At 42.3% G+C, this 20,303-nt stretch overlaps 1 protein-coding gene across 6 annotated transcripts in view; it reads right to left on the bottom strand.

Moving 5' to 3' along the window:
• The window catches only part of LOC146181550 (uncharacterized), a 173,469-nt gene that overhangs the window by 35,205 nt on the left and 117,961 nt on the right, over positions 1-20,303 (bottom strand). The gene's annotated exons all lie outside the window — the stretch shown is intronic.

Here is a 20,303-nt window from a genome sequence, read left to right as displayed (position 1 = left end):
CGCGTTTCATGCCTTTAATATATAGCTTTATTTGCATGCAATGCTGCTATGTTCAAGTCCGACTTGCAGACTGCCACTTGATATATGACTTGATTCATACAGCTGCACAAAAATGAAAGTTTGAAGCCATATCAAGCCCTGTATGCCCGATTATATTAGCACACATTTTTTACCATAGGTTTCCTCTGCAAATATATGACCATCACATTAAATGCTCCTACTTCGATTTTGTCTCATTGCATTCAGCATTAACTCAGGAAAACAAAGTATGCAGTTACTATACGTCCTGTTACTATACTTAATCCCTCTCTCATAACATAACGAGAGAGGTGTCCCTTACAAGGATTAGGGCCCTCACCCCATCGGTGACATGCCGACGGGGCTCTGAAGAGGATGCAGTGCAGAGTACATGCCCTAAGTGTACAAGGCCAACTGCCGAGGTGGGTCTTCGCCAACTTTTATGGACGTGCCCAGGAATGCAGCCGTCAAGAATAAGACAACTACAAGAAGTTGGACTGTCGGCTACGAGGGAGGAACATTTACACGTGTGGCTAATGGACAATATTAAGAGCAGGAGCTTGCTCCGGTTTCTTGAAGAAAATAGACTGCATGACTTCCTTTAAGAAGACAGCCTCATTCTATGCCACATGGCAAGCCTTTGAATAATAATAAAAAAAAAATGAGTGCACTTCTGGGTGACCATTTTCCTACTAGTGAAATGCAAGACATGATGGGGGGGGGGGGGGGGGGTGGCATGGTCAAAAATTGTCAAATTTACAATAATTTATTTCTCAACTTTTGATGTGAAATTTTCTCGCAATATTTTCACATCTGTCTGAATTAAACTAGGCAAGGGAGCAAATATAATACAAGTTGAAGTTCATATACATATATGTAAACAACACTGTTTTATACAACTCTGTTATCATTGTAGTATATGCTCTGACACATTATTGACCTGAGATGTACATGCCACTACCAACCGGTGGCGAGATGTGGCTCCTATTTTATACTGTGCTGTGCTATTCAGGCATCCTTCCCTAACCGAATTTAAAGCATTTCATGCTGCTTGTGGATGCAGTATTCATACTACTTTTAGAAGAGTTGAGTGAAGAACAGCTGCAGCATACTGGTAAGTTGAAAAATTTTATTCAGCTATGTTGTTCAATATTTTAATAGTTCACACTTTTCTAACAATTATGCATGACATAAAAGAGATTAATAAGAAAGATACATACGACATATTTCAAAATGTACAGGGATTGCAATCACTGGCTTCAATTAAACTAAATGAGAGCTGTAAATATTGTCATTTACACATTCCTTAGACAAAGCAATTGCTGGATGTCACAACATAATATGTCACAACATAATAATAGTAGCTGTTCAAATACTAAGTAACAGTTGAGCTTGCACTCTTGGTGGATTTGCCCCTCTGCAAAGGATCAGTGGTTAGGGCACTTGATCGCTGTGCCCAAGGATGCAAGTTCAAACACAGGACATGACTGCTGCTTTTCATTGGAGATGAAAAGCAAGGCACTCGTGTACTGCATGACACCGGTGCACTTTGAAGAACCCCAGGGGGTTGAAATGACACGGAGCTGTTAACTGGTATACGTCTACCATTGTGGATATTGCACATTAAATAATGCAGTGCATTTTACAAGGCGTGATTTCAGTTAACAAGGTATCACTTCATTTTAATAGGGATAAAAAATTTGTTAAGCCATGCAGAGTATCAAATTTGATATTTGTTGAACAATTGAACTAACCAGAATCCATGTGTGAGATTGTGCATGAAGATGCCAATGTATGATTTATAGTCATATTTTAGCATATAGCTAAAATGAATAATATTCCCCAGGAAAATAAAATGGGCACCCAGTCAAATACAGCAGATCCTATCACAACAGGCTGAACAAACCCAACTTTCCTGCCTTTGCAATTGTTTTGCTTATTGCACAGAATGTTTTGCCAGTGCTAATACATGCTTTATTTGTTCATTTCTGTGGTGCAGGTCACTTGCTACAGGAGTTTGTTGGATGAAGACTCTATAACCGGCAAATGATGAATTCAATCGGCATCAATTGCTTCACCTCGTAACAGCTATTAGAAACTTTGGATATCTGTGGGGACATAGTGTTTTTGTTTTTGAGAATGGGAGTGGCAGGCTCATTAAAATGATAACTGGTGCAAAATGGGTGCCAAATAAGGTGGTGGAGAAGCTGGTAATGCTACAACAGCTGTAGCTCAACACTTCATTCCTTTGAGAGATAAGTGAAAGACCTCATTAATGCCATGCTGGCTAATCCACTGACTGCTACAGCTACACACATATTGATGGAGCATGTCTTCTTGGTCATGCCAACTGCACACCTAGTCTGTCAGCAGAGGCCATCATTTTGATGGTACTAGTACTATTTTTCTTTGTAAGAAACTGGTTTGCATTGGTAGTACACACAGGCTGCGAATGCACATTACTGAGTGCTTTTTGTCTCTTCTGACTGCTCTATCAATATTGAAATTGAATGATATTGCAGCATCATGCCTTCTCATTGAATTTCCAGCTGATGACACAGCATATATGTATGTGATTTGCCAAACCTTTTGAGCGGCATTAAGATTTAATACTTTGCTTGTACTCTCAGTTTGGCTTATAGGGTTTAACATCCCAAAGTGACTTAGTCTATGAGAGATGCTGCCATGATGGGTTATGGCAATGTTCAAACATCATTGCTCTTAAGAAACACTGACGTAAAGAACGACACGAAAGACAAGAACGCAAACTATCAACTGAAATTTTATTGCGATGAAGACACATATATAGCATTACACATACCAACATCACAAAAATCGACAAGTCAGCAAAGTAGCTATCGTCTCAAGGGTGTACGTGATATCTCCTCCACAAAAAAAAAAAAAAAAAAAATATGCACGCTCTCATGCGGTCGTGCATATGTGGGGCAAATGGGAAGATGCCTTAACGAAAGGCTCAGAGAGCACAGGTACAACTGTAACCAAATTAGTGTATCTGGAAATCTGGTGCCACACTGAGCTAGATGCAAAGATTGTGCACCATTTTTCAATGAGACGGCAGTTCTTCTGAAATCTAAAGACAAGCTAACAAGGGAACTGTGGGAGGCCCACTGTATCGAATCCGGGAATGGGACATGTGTAAGCGACCCTTCGGTCCCTCTATCAAAAGAAGAAAGGGAATTCTTGGGAAAATAAAGAAAAGGAGACAAATGTTTTTTTTTTCTTTTTTTTTTGTGAAGGAGATATCACATTCACCCTTGAGACAATAGCTACTTTGCTGACTTGTCGATTTTTGTGATGTTGTTATGTGTAATGCTATATATGTATGTTCATCGCAATAAAATTTCAGTTGATAGTTTGCACTTTTGTGTTTCACATCATTCGTTACGTCAGTTGTTCTTAAGCACAACAATGTTTGAACATGTCAGTCACCAACTAGCCCAACTAGAAACCCTCTTGATGGTTATGGCAATTTCAATCATCTGCGTTTTTTTTTTTAAATGTGCAGTGGAATTGTACAGTAGACAGGCACCATGCTTTTCACCTCCATTGAAAAGCAACCACTGTGGCTAGGATTGCATTCGTCTTTGGGTTTATATCAAGCCCCGTAAGCACTGAGCCATCATAGTGAGCATATGCTTTGTACAGTGCACTCTGACAAGATAATGATGAAATGTCACTCAGTATGGCCCACAATTTTTAAGACGCAGCTACTGTTAATAAACGTGGGAGTGCAGAGATGGCAAAACTTTGCTGCTAGCTGCTAACAGAATATTTTCAGTGTCTTGCTGTTTTGTATTAAGGTGCATTTAACTACTCTAAAGTTAAAGCTGGTTACTGTTTTCTTGAGGATGTTGTAAATAACATTGTCATTATACTCTACAGGGTACAGGGTGCTTCTAACTGTGGCTAAATACCAGCTGCTGCTTTCTCTTTACTTGTACCCAGCAATAAATATGCCATAGATATTTTGAAGTAGTGCCTGCAAAATGAAGCTCATACACTTAGCTAAACAAAACTACACTTAAGCAAGTAAATTAGGTCTACTAGAAGAAATTGGGGGCGGGAGGGATTGGCAGGATGCTGGTACACAATGCTATTGCCTTGCAGGCTAAGCAAAGATTCACATAGCTTTCCTATTTATGAAGTTATTGTCTGATATCAATGCTCTAATTCAAAAAGCAGATGCCTCCAGGTCAATAATAAGCTTCCAAAGAAAGTCATGCAGCACCTTAGCATCAAGTTGTGCCACAGGTAGAATGTGTACGTCTGTTTGAAGAACCCCTGGAGCATGAATATGTGGACGGCTTTCGCAGGACTTCAGAACTAAATAGCAGCCAAGCCAGCTTTGCGATCAAAATTTGCTTCAAGTTGCATTTCATCTATCATTAAAGTTGCTGTTTGTTCATGCTCTGTATGTGTTCAGAACCCCCTTCACTTAAGAAAGTTAGATTCCTGTTTTATGTAGCCGGACTTGTGTTTTGTGATAATATCCAGAGCCATTCTGACTGTATTGGTGTGAGACAACCTGCCTTTAAACGAACTTTTCAAAAACTTATGAGCGTGAGATGAAACTGTGAATTGACTTGCAAAAGCTAAAGAACCTGGAGGCATCAGAGTATTGTTTAAAACAAGATTGACTTTGTTTTTGAAGAATTTTAGCACCTCCAAAATGCAAAATGCTCATCACTCACTTAATCCAGTAAAGTTGTTACCAAATCATAGCATTGCACGTATTAACTGTTGCACGTTATTAGCACTAAATTCTTCATTTTTCCAGACGCAATATGTGGAACGCCCTGCCAAACACCATCGTATCATGTACTGATTGCAAATCATTCAGGGTCAAACTGAACGACCAACTTTTGTGAAGGCATTGATGGTGACATCAACGGAATTGTGGGCGCGCGGGGGGGGGGGGGGGGGGGGCAGGAGACAGCGCTTACATTGTCTTGCCTTTTTTCGCGTGTTTAATACTTCATGCATATAACATAGATTTATATAACAGTTTCGGCATCATTTACTTATGGTATGTTGCTATTTTTACTTTTCATATTGTTCTGTTTAACCCGGTCATGCACTATTTCTCTCGTTTATGTTTTTTGTTGTTCCAATGTTTTCCCGTTCTTGTTCGCATTGCATATTAAGTTTGCTCCCCCCTTATGTAATGCCCTCAGGGGAAAATAAATGAAATTAAACTGCAGAAGATGAACCCTTTCAGAAGGCTCACATGCATGCCGATATTCTTGTGAACCTCTATTAAAACACATGTAGCACTGTTTTCGAATCCCTTCGGTCACTCAGCTTTTCAGGCTCAAGCAACTCATCACAATTGCGCAGCGTCACCAAAAAAACGCTTCTAAGCAAAGATCGGCAATGACACAATCACCCGCGAACGGATTGCGGAGAAGAATGAATAGGACCGTGCTATTTTTTTCTTCCGAAGTTCGCGGTTGTTTTCGGTACATATCCGTGCATTCAATGAACGCTGATAACATGCAAAGTGATAGCGGCCAAGGCGTGGCGATCGTTCATGCTACCGATGGACTGCAGTGCGTCTGCAACTGCTATTACCGCCGCGCGAGCCATTTTTTGGTGCGTCTTAATTGTCACCGCGAGCCATAGTCTTTACATGGCTTATACATATACGTATGATTCTCTCAATAAATGTATAAAAAGTGAGCGAAACAGCCTCATTAATTATTTGCAACGACTGCATTCGGGACACGTGGATCAAGCGAGTAGCTGTGGTGAAGTCCGTTTCTTCCGCATTTGCCGGCCTGTACAGCGAGGTTTCCGCTTACGCAGAACGGAGTATCTGCATCAACCGTACGCACTCCGTAGTTACCGCATCATGTCAGCGAGGAATCCGTATGCTCCGCACACATCCGTCCGCAATCGCCGTACATGCTCCGTACACTCTATTAGGACATCCGTATCAATCGCATGACGTATATGCTCTCCGCACACGACCATCCGCATCCGCAGCATGAAATCCGTAAGTTCTGCAAGGACTTCCGTAACGAACGTATGAAATCCGCTTGTTTTCTGTAAGTGTGATGCGAAAAACGTACGGAATCCGCACATTTGCTGTACTGCTGCAATAGGGGGGCTTGGCATGCTCGCAGTCTAAGCGAAAAGCTGCCATTTTTTCTTTTTTTACCACCGTGTGAAACTAAAATGGCAAACTCGACAGTCTTCCGACTTTTCATTTTTCAGGGATTGCATCTAGAAAGTGCACACATCGTATTCGGTCCTTTCCCCAGGTAAACATACGATGCTGCACTTAGTTCCTGCGCGCAGAAAACGGTCATTTATTCGATCAACTTGCGGCAACGTTTTCTTTCTCGGCAATGAAAAAGCTGTCTTCTAATCACTAATTTAATGTCACATGATCGTGCTATGACCACGCGGTTTTGTTTTGTATGCGCGTTCTCACTGACAACTGGATTTGTACAAGGTGTTAAGTAGATCCAGGGAGGTAATCGGCGTCCACTACAGGCATATTGGGTCGTGAGTGCTAGCCGGCTTCCTGGCCAACATGGCACGCGGCCGACTGTGGGCAGCCAAATGCCCGAGCAACTGTTGCCAAACAGGTCGGCGTTCAGTCGGGATTACAAGCTTGGGCCATGGATGCTGGCCGACGTCTGCCCTACCTAATACATGGCCGGCCATGGGCCACCCATTGGCCGAGCTACCGTGGCCGAATTGGTCGGCGTTCAATCGGGTGCCTGAGCTTGGGCCTTGGTTGATGGCCGACTTCCGTCCTACCTGGTACATGGCCAACCATGGGCCGTCATTCGACCGAGCACCGAATGCCGGCAGGTCGGCTGCCGACCAGCTGCCGATGACCGGCCATAGGTCGGCAGTCGGCCAATGCTGCCTGGGACTTCACCTGTGCCTCCTCGGTTGAAACTCCTCTCGAAGCTTCGCATCCTACGGAACCCTGATAGAGCTTCAATTTTTATCGTTAGCTTCAATTTGGCTGCATGTACGCTAACCTTAAAGAAATTGAATGGTGTCGTCTCTCTACGTTTAGCTCCGGGTTATTAAATAAAAACAACCCTTACATAATATAAAAATGAAACTTATTCTGGGAGAAAAAATCACTTTATAATGTTATCCGCATTGAAAGTAAAGACGTGCAATACTTTCCTATTTTTATTAGGTTTTTGCATTTTTCATCGGATGGGACCTGCATTGTATAACGTCTTAAAATATGGAAAATATTTCTGGTAAAATTTTATTCCTAGACTGTCGTGAACTGTCAGTGCTGTGATAAATTGAGATCGGCTTGTTTCTTACTGTACCATATTGTAGATACAATGTAGTTTCGAAAACCCGCATTATCACCTTCAGATTTCCGTATCAAGTTCCTGGTGAACAGTAATATACGTGTGAATCATAGCTAAATCGACGCGACAGAAAAAAACGAACGACATCGGGCATCCTGAAAATAAGTAAATTATTTCGTGCTCTGCGTTTGTCCGCAAAAATCACCCGCAGATGTCTCGTTCACAATGCGACACGTAATTCCTGCTTTTTTTCAAATTTCCAATTTCCTTTTATATGGTCCTCTGCCATAACCTGTCAGATGCGTTCCACGTGTCGCGGTGCGGCACAGCAGTAAATACACTGTAGCTATGTAGGGGCAGATTGGCATGGAACACTTGCATCTCAAAGAACGTTTTGGAGCGTAATTTCGGTGTGAGGATGGCAATGTGAAGCTAGATCAGAGCAAGCAAAGTGGATAATAATGAAAATACAAAACAGCAAAAAAGAAATATAATTTAAGTGAATGACATGACAGTTTTAGCTGAAATAATTCATTATCGTAGATTAAATAAGGTACATTAAATCTGGCAGCTCGACTCCAGCAAAGACGACGTATGGCTTCACTGTACAACTTGATTTATAATGCGGCACCTTCCGGTAAGTGTGGCAAAGCCAAAATAATAACCTTAGCCACTGGCGCGAGCATCACATTACTTTCGCCCCTTAGTGGTCGCAGGTGTGTAGGACTGCTGGTTAAAGTTTCTATAAAACTGTCAAAGCCTTCCTAAAACGGACGGATGCGAAAACTGAACCCATAAGAACTCTATTTTATACACGGCAGAAGTTTCTTGCCCTACAATCTTCGTGTCCAGTTTACAATAAAGGTCAAGCAAACAAAAACTAGAACCAGGAGAATACAAGACAGGGAGGTTGACTAGACGTCATCAAAAATGCTTCGTATGAATGGGAACGGGAACCAATTGCGGAAAAAAGGGAAGAGGGAAAAGAGAAAGCAAGTGCAGTGTAACCATATGCAGTACGAATGGGCGGCTTATGGCAATATTTCTGAAAGAGCTGTGGACTAATTATAGATGTTATCTTGCAAATAGATTTCGGAATATATTATTTTACGCTACACAAAAAATCTACCTGCTAAAGTTTGTTCTTCGCATAGACATAGTACATAACATAATCATACCAACAAAGAGTGAATTTTTGATTGCGTACTAACTAAAAAAGGCTCTATAGAAGTTCTTGTGCTTAGTACTGGCAATTGTGTCATGCCATTTATCATATACAAAGAATTGATTGTATAAACAAATGTTTTTGTTTGGCAAGAATTTCTGGTTAGTCATAGACCAAAATAATAAAAGCAATAAAAGCTATGATGACAGCATTAAAAAAATCGCGCTCTGTGTGGGGATCAAGTATAGGTGTCATGCATAAAATCCTTGCAACTTCCTCACGTGTTCTTTAGACAGAGCCTTGCTGGTTGTTGTGTCGTCGCTATCAAAAACACTATCAATTCACACACTTGATGGAGCTGCATATTCCAACTTCCAGGACAAATACGTTCCGCGTGCCTGTACATTTTATAGCTGTTTTGACAGAGCTTCTCAGCATGATACCATGATTCAGCAGGTTTTAATCCCCTTCCAGGCATGATCCTCGGCACGCTGATAATGCAACAAGTGCTGCCTTATGCACTTATGCCTTACTGGGAGAGCAGGTGCACAGCAGGAGCAGGACTGCTGTCCCGAATGTTTTCTGCGCATCGGGCGCATGCTTCGGCCACCATCAGACTAAGGAGATCATGTCGTTGACGCTTGCGACACTGGGGCAGTAGCGCAGTATGCGCGGGTTGTGGGGATGACGAAATATTTAATCGCGTTCTAGATGGTTTCCTCCGTGCTTTTTTGGGGGGGTTTACACCGAGCTTCAAGATCACCCGCGGCTCGTCAATAGAGAAACCTAGAAACACTTCATGCCTAAAAAAGAGATCTGAGCCGGTATTATTTCCAATTAAATGATTCCCGCTGTTTTGGCGACTATCTTAAAGCAATAAAATTTCACACCTCTGCTAATGGTTCTTGAAAGTTTCATGAAGCTTTAAGAGCAGTTGGCTAAATTTAAACGTGCCGAATACTTTTATGCGCTCCGGTCATTCTTGGTATGCGGATACAGAATGGCGCGTGTAATGTGTATATTACACAAAGAGGTGGATGTTAGCTTAACAAAACGATTACACTGCTCGCTGCAGCTTTTACGCTCCTATGAAATGGAACCAAAATTGCAGTTCTAAGTATTCTACCCAATAGATTTACGGAAAAGTGGAGCTAAAAAGCGCGCAGAGTAACACGCAGATTCGCATTTCATCGAACATAATAGGTATGCATGCTGATAACGAGCAGCAATAGATAAGAATGCAAATTGCGTGCTTCAGGGGTCAAAAGTGCTCCTCTCATGACTTAGGAGCTGAAATAAATTCTATGCAAACATGATTTTCATAAGATAATTAACGAGCGTAAACACAAGACAAACCACATAGAAGAGAACGAACAGTTACCAGGATAGCGCTTGTCCTTGTGCTTTCACTTCTTCGTGGGTGGTTTATTGTTTGCACTCAACATTTAAGTCAGAAACATCATTAACTAACTGGGCCTCAGTGAAAGTATATTGCACAATCATTTCTATGAACAAGTATTTTAGAGCGGTAGCTCGACTAGTTAGGTTCTTCAGGGTAATGGTTTCCGCAGTCCAAGTTGATGAGAACCCTAGTTCCAAATTGCAACCCAGCGCGGCTGGTGAAAGGAACAACGTAAAGATGTCAAAGGTCAAGGAGGTACCACACCATACTACACTACTACACGAAAGTTGCATAGTGTAGTGCCCCTAACGCCGCTTATCGCAAGCTACGGCAAGGCACCGTCATCCCCTTACACCGGCCTACAACGGACCGTTCCTCCTGCTCCAGCGTGCGACAAAGACGTTCACCCTAGACTTCAACGGTATTGAAGAGTGCTGACAGGCTGAAACCTTTACATATTTCCACTCCTCGGACCGGGATTCCTCCACTCACTCTCGCTTCGAATCTGCCTACTGTGCCACCAAACTCTTCCGCTGCATAGGCAGAACGCGTTGCTTCCGGTCTACAGGGGGAGCCCTGTAGCACCCCTCACGCCTCTTATCGCAAGCCATGGCACGGCGCTAGAGGAGGTTGGCACTAGGCGCCTCAGCGTGAGCAGCGCAATAAAAAAAAAAACAAGAAGAACAGGTCGAACCAGAACGGCGTTGTAGCTGGTTATTGCTCGTCTATATAGAATAGCAACAACGTATGACGAGCGACCGTTATGGAGGGCTGCAGTTTAGACCTATGTTTTTGTTTCATTTTTATAGCGCAGTCTGCGAGACATGTCTATTGAACGTTCTTAGTACCGCAATTATTATAGAATTTCTTGTAGACCCATTTGGACCAGAACGTTCGGATGGTGCCAAACTATTTGGCTGGCAATGGTGCACACAACTGCTAGTTGAGTGAGAGCCTAGGCAACGTGTGGGATTCACACCAGTGATCTTTTCTCTGTCCAGCCATGCGCCGCGGGAGTCGTGAAACGGCAATGGCGGCCGAACTGTTCGTCGTCGGACTTCCTGATGGTGTTGACGATTGCTTGTTTTGTGCTCTACATATTGCTGTGAAAATCTGGCTCGCATCTTCATTTTGGTATTAACAGAGAAGTGTTCCAGATAGAGCAAAAAGGGATATTTACCATGTGTCCGAATATAAACATACAAGATATTGAGGAAAGTGTTCACTATATGGTTCTGCTTGTTATAGGCCGATGGCATTAAGCTTTGTCTGCTCCTTCTGAGTGTGCCTACATGACCGTACACCTTCCTTCCCGGTGCGTATATATACAGCGTGTCCTAGCTAACTGTAAACACGTTTAAACATACCTCAGCAATAAACCTCTCCGCTTACGGTCACCAAAATCTATAATCCTGAACAGGGCAAAGAGTATAAGACTTCAAAAAGCAGTGGTGGATCAACATTTTTGCCACTTTTCCATTACTTCGCAGCACAAAAAGTAGTTCTCCATTATTCTACATTTCATTTCTACTTACTGTACGACAAACGTGATAGCGTAGAATGCGAACAAGGATAGTCAGTTCAGTTCAGTCGTTCAGTCGTGTCTGACTCTTCGTGACCCTATGGACCATGTCACGCCACGCTTTCCGGTCTCTCACTATCTTCCTAACATCACATAACTTCATCTGCAGTGCCTCGAGGATGCCATCTAACCATCGCATTCGCTGCCTACCCCTTCTCCGGCGACCCTCAGCCTTTCCCAACATCAAATCTTTCTCCAGCGACTCCTCTCTTCTCATCAGATGACCAAAGTAGCTGAGCTTTAACTTTAGAATTTGACCCTCCAATGAGCAGTCAGGGTTTATGGTCGATAATATCGACTGATGTGATCTTTTGGCAGTCCAAGGAACTGTCAAGAGTCTTCGCCAGCACCACAATTCAAACGCGTCAATTCTTCGGCGGTCAGCCTTTTTCACAGTCAAAATCTCGCATCCATACATCACAACTGGAAAGACCATGGCACGAGATATACGGATCTTGGTTGGCAGACTAATGTCTCTGCTCTTTACTAGGGGTCAAGGCTAACCATTGCTCTCTGTCCCAGAAGCAGGCGTCTCCTAATTTCATGGCTGCAGTCTCCTGCCGAGGCAGTCTTGGAGCCCTAGAAGAGAAAATCTGTCAAAGCTTCCACTTCTTCTCCATTGATGCTCTAGGACTTTATAGAGCAAGACGCCGTGATCGTTGTCTTTTTAATGTTCAGTTTAAGCCCAAACTTCTCACTCTCTTCTTGTACGTGCATCAGAAGTCTCTTGAGTTCCACTTCACTTTCTGCCATTAAAGTGGTATCATCCGCATATCTAAGGTTGTTGATACGTTGTCCAGCAATCTTCACTCCAACTGAAGACTCGTCCAGATCGGCCTTCCTCATAATGAACTCTGCATATAGGTTAAATAAGCAGGGCGACAGCATGCAGCCTTGCCTCACTCCTTTCTCAATCGGAAAACAATCGGTAAGACCATGCCCAGTTCTGACTGTGGCCTCTTGTCCTTCATACAGGTTCCTGAGAAGACAGATGAGGTGAATTCCAACTCCCATCTCTTGGAGAGCTTACCACAATCTGCTGTGATGTACGCAGTCAAACGCTTTCGCATAATCAATAAAGCAGAAGTAGATGGGTTTCTGGAACTCTCTTGCGTTTTCCATGATCCAGCGAAGGTTGGCAATTTGGTCTCTAGTTCCTCTGCCCTTGCGAAACCCAGCTTGCACGTCCGGAAGCTCCCGATCCACATACATCTGCAGCCTACCTTGGAGGATTTTCAACATCACCTTGCTAGCATGCTAAATAAGCGCGATCGTGCGGTAGTTGGAACAATCTTTGACACTGCCTTTCTTCGGATCGGGGACTGACCTCCTCCAATCCTGTGGCCACTGCAGGGTTGTCCAAATCTTCTGATATAATGTATGCAGAATGTTAACAGCGTCATGGTTGAGGTTTTGAAGCAACTCAGCTGGAATGCCATCAATTCCGCTAGCTTTGTTCTTAGCAAGGCTGGCTAAGGCCCATTCAACTTCACTCTTCAGGATGCCCGGCTCGAGATCAGTAATCACAACCGTCTTATGTTGGGTTTGCACATTCGGGTCCTTCTTGTACAGTTCTTCTGTGTATTCCTGCCACCTCTTCTTTATCTCTGAAGCTTCAGTGAGGTCCTTGCCTCGTTTGTCCTTTATCACGCCCAGCTTAGCACAGAAGCTTCCTTTGATATCTTTGATTGTCTTATACAGAGCTCTTGTGTTCCTTAATTAGGTGTTGTCCTCAACTGTTCAGGAAGGCATTCTTATCTCTCCTTGCCATTTTCTGAAAATCCGCATTGATAACCTTGTATATTTCTCTTTCCCCCATTACTTTTGCCATCCTCCTTTCCTCAGCTATTTGCAAAGCCTCTTCAGAGAACCAGCTTGCTTTTTTGCATTTCTTTTGCTTTGGAACTACCTTAGTAGCAACTTCTTGTATTATATCACGAACATCAGTCCACATCTCTTCGGGCTCTCTGTCTTCTAGATCTAATTCTTGAAATCGATTCCTCACTTCCACAGCATATTCTAATGGAATTTGTTCCAGATCATACCTGAAAGGCCTTCTAGTTTTCTGCGTTTTCCTCAATCGAAGCCTAGTTTTGGCAACAAGAAGCTGATGATCGGTGCCACAATCGGCCCCAGGCCTTGTTTTTACTGCTTGTATAGCGCTTCTCCATCTCTGCCGGCAAAGAATATAATCGATCTGATTCCTGTACATACCGTCCGGTGAAGTCCATGTGTACAGCCGCCTCTAGTGCTGTTGAAAATAAGTATTCGCTATGGTCACGTTGTTTTCTTGACAAAAGTCTACTAGCCTCTGCCCAGCTTCATTTGGCTCGCCAAGACCGAACTTGCCTATAATTCCGGAAATTTCTTCACTCCCGAGCTTAGCACTCCAATCACTTATGAGAAAAACGACGTCTGATGATGGGGTGCGGTCTAAAAGGCATTGTAGGTCCGCATAAAATCTCTCAACGTCAGCTTCTTCAGCAGTAGTGGTCGGTGCATAGATTTGGATACCTGTTATGTTGAAAGGGTGACCTTGGATCCGAAGTGAAATCATTCGGTCGTTTTGGGGGTTGTACCCTAGCACTGCTTTGCACATTCTTCTGTTTACTATGAGAGCAACCCCATTCCTTCTCTTGGATTCGTGCCCACAATAAAAGACATAATAGTCGCCGGAGTTAAATTCTCCCATTCCGGTCCACTTGAGCCCGCTGGTACCCAAGATATCAATGTTCAATCTGTCCACTTCTCGCTTGACGACATCCAGTTTACCTTGCGTCATAGATCTTACATTCCATGTTGCTATGTGATATATCTCCTTTCAACATCGGAATTTCCGGTCGCTTCCCGACACATCCACAACGGAGCGTCCTTTTGGCTTTAGCCCAGCCGCTTCATTCGTCCTGGAGCTACTAAGAATCGCCCTTTGTTCATCCCCAGTAACATGTGGGACGCCTTCTAACCTGGGGGGGGGGGGAGGCTCACCTTCCCGCGCCATATCATTAATGGTATTGTGACTGGCCATAGGGTTTTCTTGGCAGGAAATACTGGAGTGGGTTGCCATTACCTTCTCCAGTGAATCACATTTCGTCAGAACTCTCTGCCGTGACCTGTCTATCTTGGGTGGCCCTACACAGCAGAGTTCACGACTTCATCGAGTTTCGCAAGCCCCTCCGCCACGACAAGGCAGTGATCCATGAAGGTGGAACAAGGATAAGACGCTCATAATAATGTCGGAAAATTAACTCTTCACAAGCAGTGGCAGAAAGAAATACATCTCATTAGAGATTCAGATGCTTTCCGGCTGCGCCCACAGCAACAAGAATTAGCATTACAAAGGCAAGATTCATACGCCATAAACCTGGCTACATTTCACACCCAACATAAATTTTCTCGAAGGCCTAAGCAAACAAAATCGAAAACGAAACAATCGGTTACGAGCCGTTTTCATTGCATCTCATGCATGATAACTATAAGACAATGAGATTCATTTTGTTACTTTGTATTATCCAGCGCCTCCATATGAGCACCCTTAAATATTAATGAAGGGGAATTAGATGCTGTCGCCTCTTGATGTTTTTTGCCCTATGGTAATAAATTAAAACTCAGGGCCTCCTGAGAGCACATGTGTTACGCATTGTTTGCGAAAGGCCCTCAAAATTGTCCATATAAGGCGTCAGAGCGACCAATTAACTACAACGGGTCGACTCGTGACGTTGCTTGGACGTATGAAAAGTGCCGTTCGCTCAAGAAGTAAAGCGAACTTTACTATAGCAGGCTCCCATTTCAACATCTTATTGGTTCTGGAGAGAAGTTACAACGATGTTCTCAGCAATCGCAAATTGTTAGAAGAGGGTTACCACACTAGACCCTTTCTCTTCAGTGCAAGGGAAATAAAAAAATGAAGCCTCAAGTCTAACGTATATAACTCCAGTTAGTTTGGCTGATTTAAAACGTAAAGTAATAGACCAATAATATAATAATTATCTAGAGACTACACTCTTTTAACCAGTGATTATATACGTATCACGGACAGGCAGAGCTGGAATGAAAACAGTTTAACCCAGTTAACTGAATCGGCAAACTTTGTAGTATGGCAGCTAGCACACATTTCATTTTGTCTTCGCTTTCGAAATTGGTAGACTTAGATTACGATGCTGCTCGATCGGCTCAGAAGAAAATGTACATTTCTAAGTGCCATTGATAAGAGCTCACGCAGCCATACACATCCCTGCTGCTTGTGCCAAAACGTGACTAGACAATCGTGGTCTTCGCCTTGGGAGTGGACATCACGTAAGACTTAAATTCGAAACCTTTCAAGGTCAATAACCATGGAAACAAATATAAAAAATCAGTGAATTGCAGATTTATTCGATACGAAATATATAACTTGGGGACATACCACTCCAAACAAAGAGGAAGTATGACATCGATTTATTTTCAATTCATTGCACAACGAACGAAGTTATTGAACGAAATGGCATGCAATTCATAACGGCAGAAGCGGCAACAAGGATTTTCTAGGGTGGTTCCGCTGATAGAATATATTTTATATTATGTGCGCAGATTTGGTTCCCGAGTGAGGCTCACTGTCACAGTAAAATTTAAAAGGGATCCCTAAGCTTCTAGGTGAGGTTTCCACGGTATGGTAGACAAAACACACGGAATTCCTAAAAAAGGAACGCTTTTGTGGACGAAAACTCTCGATGCCTGGACCTCTCATAATTTGCATCTTTTCTTGGTTCGGTGCTATTGTATTTATTGCAACTGCTAGGTTGTTAACACGCGAATATGTAAATGTTACGGAGATGTACAGAGCTTATAGGGGGTTTATATCGAGAGCAGACAAGACATTTGGAGTCTCCCACAGTTACCTTCCGTACTTAGTCTACCCATATGGAAATCGGTGTTTTATAAACGATTTTTCATGCCTTTTATTTTCTAGCAGAACTCAGATCTTCACTCGAGATAGCGACATCAGTCGCAACGATGAACTGTTACGTGTGATTTTGTTTGTGTGCTTTATTGTAGACGCTATTTAAGTGGTGCTGTGATGTAGCAGTTGCATGGTAACCCCCCCTTTAACTACCAAAAACCTCATCATCAATGCTCTATTTGAACTTGCCTGCTACAAGCTTCCGCTGGATAAGGTTGTCATTTTACATTGCGTTTGCCGACAATATATGTATTGCTTTAGAAATATTAGGGCATCGATTTTATGTTCTAATATTGTATTGAAACTGTGAAGATACTTGAATGAATTGTCATCATTTTGCCTTTATGGCAGGATTCGTGGGTATCTTAAAACTTTCCACCAGTGGCCTTTTTTGCAAACTATCAGTTCATCTCATTGCCTTCGTAAGTTGTGCCGGAAAAAGCTAGAGGTTTCTCAATATTTATCAGAAGTATCAATGTGGTCAGTATTGTAGCAAACAATATGCATGCAGGTCTACATAAAGACCTGAACACGTTAAAGTCTTAAAAAGGGTTAAAACCTTTGTTATCTCATTCGGCAAAAATATTCATTTTCTACTATACAACAAAACATTGCCGATTAAAGAATGTTTGCAGGGAGAGGAATTATTTGTGCCTTGGTGTGTCCGCTATTTAAAGAAGCAAGTGGGTGAATTTTCTTGGTTGACTGCCCCGCCCTTTTCGTTGCTTTTGTCTCCTAATAAGGATTTTTTGCTGACACGTCAGATCCGGTACATTGCAATGGCACAAAAGCATAAAATTTGGTACCAAGTTTTTCTGGGTAGTATGCTTAGTATATCGCGAAACAGCAATGGCATTCACCCACTGCCAGTGAGCTAGTTGTTGAAGGAAACATTGCAAATATATTTGGAAAAGTTGAAATTTACACCTGCAGTCTGTCAGGTTACAACAACTTGAATATTTTAGCAGCATAAAATAATTTTAAATTGCAGTCATTTTACATAAGGGGAATGCGGTTGATGGTTCTTATACTAACATTTATTCTCATATATGAAATAAGAAAAACTTGTCCATAGCATACATTGCTCTCTTGTAACGTAAATACAGGCTGACCTATTCGGGTAGACACGGCATTCAAAACCTAGCTTTGAGCAGTTTTGCTTTCTTGTTAATTTACTTATCTGAATCCATGTTGCTATAGACACATGAAAACCATATTTATTTCTTAGCCCGTCATCCATTGGCCAAGCACTAAAACGCAACCCTAGAATGATAAACTATAGGAAATAGAATTAATCCGCTTCAGGCCTGATGTCTAGCCTCTGCAATTCTCCACGGCCAGTGGACAATAAAACCAACACAGTTCTTCTCCTGGAACAAGTAACCGTTAGCAAACGCCAATATATGTTCTCGGATATTGTTATTCCTTATAACCAGCTGAAATCAAAAGTTTTGCGTTCAGAGTAAATAATGTAAATGTTTAAAAGGCGCTGCTGCCTAATCTAAATGTGGAGAGGAAAATGAAGCAAGATAATACGACGCTGGCAAAGGTACAGCTCACATTCTAGTATATCAGTGCGTGACGTTCATTTTTCTGCCACAATGACTAATGCCTGCTGAGAACGAACATTACGAATCACAACAACGGTCTTTGTTACTCACCCCTGTCAGATAAAGTAAAAGCATTTGACATGTAAAGCTAATATGTGGCTCATTTAAAGCTGACACATGTCATTTTAGCATTTAAAAATGAGTTAACAGATGAAGATGAAGATGGAGTTTCCACACACCAGCTTTTCTTAGTGGATGCAATTAGAAGCCACAGTCAGGCATTCGAAGACACTAGAGCAGTTGCGGAGTGATAGGAGGAATCAGAATCCCACTGACAGCTTCTTCTTCTTCATTATGAACTATAGCAGTCGATGAATCTGCGCTATGGTCCAAAAAAGGTACGTAACAGAAGTGACATAAATAATAACAATAGCAGAAAGGTAAGTGTCTGGTAAAATTGTGAATTCCGCCGCCAGGGCGCCAACCACTCACTACCCCGCGATGTGCGGTGGCTACGGTAGTGGCCGCTTTTGTTTCCGGTTCAATGTCTGGCTCGAGTGACATGGCCAATAGTATTACTGAACACAAGTTAGTACAGCAAAATTGAATTGCGTAATTTAATGCTTCCATCTGTGAATTAAGCTGCTTTCATTTCTATCCAAGTAGTGCGAACAGAGCCAGAATTCATTGCAGTTCTGCATACATCAACGTGAATCCAGCTCAATTAACTTTTATAACAATAATAACAATAACGAAAATAATATTATTTTTTTAATAATAATAAAATAAATATTATATTTACGTTTATTATTACCGCCCCTCACCTTCTTCTCTCATAGTAAACGCATTTCTCAGCGGGCTATGCGCGCATTTGGATTCGGATTCGCTGGTGTTGATAGATACGCTTGACAATGAAAGCCGAAATGAAAATATATCAAAATTGAACTTCAAATAAATCTCATGCTGATTGCCAATATGCTAGCCTAATCGTCATGAACGCATACATGATGTATAATCTATGCAGGGCTAGCCTTCTTAAACTTTGTAATAGGGAGCGGAAGCAGCGCCTTCGCCATAAAAAATGCTTGGCTAGAAGCCTCAAAAAACCTAATACATGCCACGGTGGCTCAATGGATGAATCTTTGGCAAAAAAACAGGAGCATCAGACCTGTTCAAATTCCTCTGTGCTCCGATGGCTTTTTAGTGTTAAACCACTAGAGTTAGTTTACCTGAATCGCAACTGAATCAACAAACTATATATTCAGCCTGAACAGCAGATCATCCGCCCTAAGATAGCATCTGCCTCACTGAGAGGCTTAGGGAGAAGGAATGTATAGGGTCTTACGATGCACACAACCTGTTTCGGCGACACTTAGTGACAGCGGAACCTTCCGGCTCCGAGAGTATATCTTACGCTCTAAAATCACTAATGTGCAGAATGCTTAACAAAGGTTTGTTTTTACTTGAGCAGAATAATGTGCACATTTATAATTCTATGTGCACTGCATATTCCTAAGCTTCCTCGGTTAATGTGCCCATGAACCAAGGAAGCTTAGAAATATACAGTCCTATGGCACATCTGAAGCATACAGTCGTGAGCAAAAGTGGAGAGACCATGCGCTTTGAGAAAACTACCCGTCAGCTTTTTCTGACAGTTATTTCTGAGAAATGCATTAGGTACCATGCATAGTATACTTGCCTTCTTGCCCAAGCAATTTTCTCTAGCACATATTTTTATACATCAAAAAAGCAATCGTAGCAGTTAGCGTGGTCTCTCCACTTTTGCTCACGACTGTACATATAAGCTCCATATAATTTATGTTGAATATGTCAGTTTAGCACAATTACTGGTCGCGTTGTGGATAACTTCACGCCGTTTTGTAAGAGGACACGTTAATCCGTCATCATGCCGGCTAGCAGCATTCTTTAAGCATGCATCATCTCTCCAGTCCAGCCTATTACTGCCTACAAACCAAGCATGAGCATGCACATTAACAGGAAAAAATGGCCGATACTCATTAAAATCGAGTAAGCCGACACTTTAAATTAAATTGCAAGTGTTTAGATTTCTCCGAATTGGACTAACAAATTAAGACAGGAACCTGAGTACTCTATAGGAAAAACGGCAGTGCTTGTCTGGATATTTTGTAATTCAAGACACATTGCTCAGGGAGCAGACTTTTGTCTTGCTTTAGCTGTAACCCTACCTCACATGACAGTTTTTCTCCGTTTTTATGTTTGACGGTCTTCAGCTTATGGTCTTCCAAGATGCCTACTCCATGAATTGTGTGTGCTTGTGTGTTGAGCTTCGTGTTGTCATTATGCACTGGATTTTGC

The sequence above is a fragment of the Amblyomma maculatum genome, chromosome 8 (assembly GCF_055883805.1).
Source record: "Amblyomma maculatum isolate TAMU_Amacu chromosome 8, ASM5588380v1, whole genome shotgun sequence".
NCBI classification, from domain to species: Eukaryota; Metazoa; Arthropoda; class Arachnida; order Ixodida; family Ixodidae; genus Amblyomma; species Amblyomma maculatum.
The sequence above is the reverse complement of the archived record's forward strand: the minus strand, read 5'-3'. Positions and strand labels throughout refer to the sequence as shown.